General features: G+C 45.3%; 1 protein-coding gene across 1 annotated transcript in view; it reads left to right on the forward strand.

Moving 5' to 3' along the window:
- Positions 1 to 1055: 1055 nt before the first annotated feature.
- Hnf4g (hepatocyte nuclear factor 4, gamma) overlaps positions 1056 to 5334 on the forward strand; it is a 112678-nt gene continuing 108399 nt past the window's right edge. Inside the window, exon 1 of the mRNA XM_013028456.1 lies at positions 1056 to 1121. The gene's annotated coding sequence lies outside the window, so the exon portion shown is untranslated. The remainder of the gene's footprint in view (positions 1122 to 5334) is intronic.

The following is a 5334-nucleotide window of genomic DNA, read 5'->3' on the forward strand; positions in this document are numbered from 1 at the left end:
CAGGGTGTAGGAGAAAGGGAAGTTTTCTATCAGATACATATGTAAAAAGGCACTTAATGACTAAAACCGCAGGTAGCTCGGGCGGCCCAGAATAGAAAACTAGTCCCCAGGCTCCCAGAACTCCAGCAGCGCTGCGGTGGTCTCGAGCCTGGAGGAAGAACTTCACCTCCTGGTTGGAGGAGGAGGGGTGGGGGTTTAGGAGGGAGATTGGCAGTCCCTGAGTGCCCCCAGGACCCATTTAATTCCCTTTAAAGACACTTCCGCCCTTTGCTGGACCTCATTGGCTCCGAGTCAGATCTGCACTCAGGAGTCTGCAGGCTTCTCCCTGAAGCACTTCCCCAGCTAGGGTGGACACAGCCCGGGACGGGGCGTGACCGGGAGCGGGCCTGGAGAATGGTACCCGCGAGGCGGGAAGTGCGCGGGCAGGGGCCTCCGGCTGCGGGCGCTCCGCCTGGCCCGGGTTCCTTAGATGCGGGAGGCAGGGAACCAGCGTGGCTGGCTCCGAACCACCCGGTCTCTGTGCGCCTCGGGCGCCCCCGAGCCTTGGAAATTGGCCACGGGGTGGCATCGCGCAGCTCCCTGAGATCCACGGGGCGGTGCGAGTCGGCCGGGGTTTGGGACTCGCTGTCCCGCCCGCCGGCCGCCCCGGGGCCCGGAGAACGGGGAAATAAATGCGGGCTGCGCGCTGCTTTCAGTTTTCATTGAAGCTGCTGGTTACTGTTTAACATCTCCACCCACGTTTTAGTTTGTTTAGTAAATCGATCGAAAGGTGAGAGTTAGGCCGCTCCCCTGTCGCCCTTGAGCAAAGTATAATATTCTCCCAGCATATGGTCTTTAAAAAAATATCTCTGCTAGAGATCGGGCGGGAGGGGGGAGAAAAACAAACAAACAAACAACCCCCTCCAAACCCTCCGGCTCCGCTCGCAGAGCCCCACCCCACCCCCACTTCCCACCTTCCTGGCTTTCAGGAAAAGTTCCCAGGCTCGGAAAAGTGCGGCGCGGGACGCGCTGGTAGGGTGGGGTGGGGTGCGGGCTGGGGGCTGGGGGGGCGGCCTGCCGGGGATGCGGTGGCCGCGCAGCCGCTGACGGCGACGCGGGAGCTCCGGGACGGCTCCGCACAGGTAAGTTTCTGCGCCCCTGCCTGTGCCCGGGGCTGCACGCAGTCCACCGCCCCGCCGGGTGTCTGCGCGGCCAGGAGGAGGCCCTGTATCTCCCCAGCGGCCAGGCGGGGCAGCGCCCTCCGACCTCCCGGTAGCCCTAGGCCAGTGCTCAGCGCAGATACCCCGAGGCCTCGCCTCGCCGTCAGTGGAAGGAAGTTGGGGAGGGGGGCAGGAATGGGTGGGGGTGGGTACGCAAGGGGTTCAACTCGGGAGAAGAAAAATGGAAATTGTTTGACTGCAGGGAAAGCTTGGGGGGGGTCGTGAGGGGGAGAGTCACGTGATCGCCAGATCTCTGGAGATAAAGTGTTTTCTGGAGGTTTCTTCGTGGCCCAAGACCAGGCCGGGGCTCCTGAGGTCCACGACTCTTGGAAATTTGGGGGAGAGGTAATTAAGAGGTCCCAGAGCATCACCCCACTGCCTGTACTCATCTGTTCCCATCTGTTCTTTATTAGAGACTTGGGGGAGTGGGCGTCTGGTAGTGATGCTGTCAGGGTTGACTTGTAGATTATTTAAACCACTTTAGTGGAAGACGCATCCCATTGAAAGTGAAGATGAGGTTAAGCAACAATCATTCTGTGTCTAAGGGGAATAAGCTAGCAATAGATAAGATCTTGGAAGTGAATGAGATAATTCGTACCTAATGCCTTCTGCTAAGGAAGTCAAAGCACTTCTCTCAGACATGCAAAACAATCTTACAAGTTTCTCCTGGAGAGCCAAGGCTGGAGAATACAGGAGCTCTCAACTATCGGAGCTCATTTCCCAGGACGTCCTGCCAACTAAATACCTCATTGATAGCAACATTTCCTGCTTTGGGTTCCGTGTCTTTCCTCGGAGTTTCTACTCATTTTACAAGTTTTTCTACTCTCTCCGCAAGCATGAATGCGTTCTTACACTGTTTTTCTTCCCCAGTTACCACTGCTTTTACATACTAACCCTGCCCCTGCATCTCAGTACATCTGTTTTCTTCTCTGTGCTTGATGCCTGTGTTTTAGTAGTAGGCTCTTCCCCAGTATTTGCAAAGGAGATGGGGAGGGGAGCAGAGGGAATAAGAAGTTGTGAATGCTGGTCATTTCTCACTTTTCAAAGTGAAGGGGAAAACTGAGAGGCTTCGCATTCCAGTTAGGCTCTGGAAATGTTCTTTTACTAACGTGTGTTTATTAAGATCTCAGACAGTCTGTTCTATAATTGTAGTCATAAGCAAATAAGACAGATTAATAGAAGGGTCACTAATTTGTTGTTTTGAATATCCATCAATGTTAGGGCTTTATAAAAATGTACAATTGATATTAAAATTAAAAGTGAGCCTATCTTCTCTTTCTACTCCATTTGTATGTGGAGTTTGGTTTGTGTCCCTCCAATGTTCCTGGATGTAACTCAGAAATTTGCTTCCTTTGTTTCAGACAATTCTCCGTCAGTGTAGGGAGAATCATTTTACAATGTACTTACCCAATGTATGTATCTACAGCCAGTGATCTCCTGGCTAGTCAACTTGGATTTTTAAAATTTCCTCCAGATACAGTGGTGTTATGAATGTATTCACATGGGTACTGATGAAGAGTTGTTCTGAGACAAGAATTGGTGACATGCAAAGAAAGCTCACTTTAAACTTGATAGGACTGCAAAGAACATCCATAAATACCCACAGGATACGTCCTGTGATTGTGTAATATTATACAAAGTGTTGCGATCTATTGTTGAAAAATTGGTTTATTCAATTTTGGAGTTTCATATTTGGAAATTATATAAAGTAGGCCTATGTCATAAATAGTATATGTTGAAAATTTTGGTTTAGAGAGGCAACTAAGTAAACTTCAAAATGCCATTTAGTTTGAACTACTACTTCCTTCGTACCATCGCCCATATACTGAATGACTGAAGTATCTTTATCATGTACTTATAGGTAATACGATAAAGTGAGAACCTCATCCTTGCAAACATGTGGCCATTGATGGTCTGGTAGTTGTGGTTGTGATTTTGTGGTTCTTGATGCTGCTTACCGTCTGTATAAAAGAGGATCCACACTCCTACAATGAAAGCACAATTTTAAATGAGCTTTGGATTTTTTAAAACTGTCAGAGCAAACCCAACAGTGGGTGAACAATGTGAATCCCTGAAGTTACTTTCCTCTTTTCCTCAGAGGAAGTTGTGTTTATACCCATGCATAGACGTAAGAAACTTTTCAAATACGACTTATTCTTACACTAAGAAAAGCTGTTTAAGAAATCAAATACACATATATAGTCAGCAAACGCTAATTAATACTTGATACATACTTGGCACTGTCCTATGCAATTTAGATGCATTTTACACTTTGAATTCTTATAGTAATAATACTCCTATACAGTTCTGCTTTTATTGTCTTACATATGGGAAAATTGAAGCAGTGGGAAATTAAACAAGTTGATTATGGTCATACATTTAACAAAGGACAGAGCTGGGATTTCAGATGCTGGTATGTGGCTCTAGATCATGAATGTAGCTAGGCTACTTGCACCTAGACACCCTATTGCTCACATTGCAAGAGTGCCCACCTGGGTAGAGGATGAAAACTGACACCTTGACAAACCACATGCCAAGGAGTGTTCTCTTGCTCTTGACTGGATATTCTCTGAGGAAGTCCCTTTTTGAGCTCACAAAATAGGTATTAGAGCTCACATCAGTGGCTAGATGTTTACATATCTAGGTGCTTTTGTAAGTAATTTAGTATCATCTTACCCATTCACTGGCAATTCACTTTAAAGAGCAGATCTACTTTAGGTCTCTACTTCCTACCTTGTATTTAATACCTAGTGACTGGGTAAGGTCTGTGTGTGATAGAATTAGCTGATGTTTCTGATGTCCTGTTACTATGAGTATCTTTCATTTGATCATGATGGGTTTCTGGAAAGTATATGGATAGTTTAGTTTCTTCTTCTTTCCGATATGCTTATCATTCTGAGGAACCTGAAGACCTTTGAGCATGACCAAGGCTGGGAATATGGCTTAGTGATAGGGTGCTGGCCTAGCATGCATGAAGCCCTAGGTTTGAAGCCTCAGTACCACATAAACAGAAAAAGGCAGAAGTGGAGCTGTGGCTCAAGTGGTAGAATGCTTTCCTTGAGCAAAAGAAGCTAAGGGACAGTGCCCAGGCCCTAAGTTCAAGCCCCAGGACTGGCAAAAAACAAAGGCTTCATCATTGGATGAAAAGCTTTATATCCCTGCTCAGTTATTTACTAAATGGAGTCAAGTTACTTAGGCACATTAGCCTTTTTGAAGCCTAATCTTTTTCATTGTTGAAGCGAATTTTACTAGAATACCTATATAATAGAATGATTATGATGTTTATATGCCTGTCCATGGAAACTTTTAGAACAGTGCTTGATGTACAGATATATTTTGGGTTGCTTGTTTTAATGATCGTGACATAGTACACTAAAACACAGCTTAATTTGTAGTAAGAACTTACCCTCTAGCGATTTTTTTTTATTCTTACATAACCACAGTCCCTATGACTTCAGACATCTGAAGACCCAGCCCACAAATATGAAGGATAATCAGGTAGACAACTATGTGGAGGTTTAAGCTATGTAATATAAGGAAAATCACCCCCAGTATAGTTTGGTGGCTTAGGAGGTAAGCTTTGCAATCATTATAATCTGTGTACAACTCCCACTTCTGCCCCCTGCCACTTGTGTATCTCAGAGGAAGTTATTAAATCTTTCTATGCTTTAGTTTATAAAAACCTGTAAGGTGAAACTAGTTTTTACTTTCAAAGTATATGTGGATGGACTCTTTCATCATTTAGGTTAGGGTATTTGGCTCTTCACTCTTGTTTCCATACAGAAGAATAAAATTCATATATCATAAGAAGTTTCATCAAGACCGTGTTTTTCTTCCATCTCCTTTAAAATTATTGGCTGAGGCCATCTGAACCTGGGAATTTTAATTTTTAAAATACTTTGAAATTTTGGATAGTAATCTTTTTTGTTTTCTTTCCTTTTTCTCTTCTTCTTCTTCTTCTTCTTCTTCTTCTTCTTCTTCTTCTTCTTCTTCTTCTTCTTCTTCTTCTTCTTCTTCTTCTTCTCCTTTTCCTCCTCCTCCTCCTCCTCCTTCTCCTCCTCCTTCTTCTCCTTCTCCCTTCTCTTTCTCCTTCTCTCCTCCTTCTTCTCTTCCTTCTCCCCTTTCTTCTTCTCCT

This window comes from Dipodomys ordii, unplaced genomic scaffold (genome assembly GCF_000151885.1).
Source record: "Dipodomys ordii isolate 6190 unplaced genomic scaffold, Dord_2.0 Scaffold109, whole genome shotgun sequence".
NCBI classification, from domain to species: Eukaryota; Metazoa; Chordata; class Mammalia; order Rodentia; family Heteromyidae; genus Dipodomys; species Dipodomys ordii.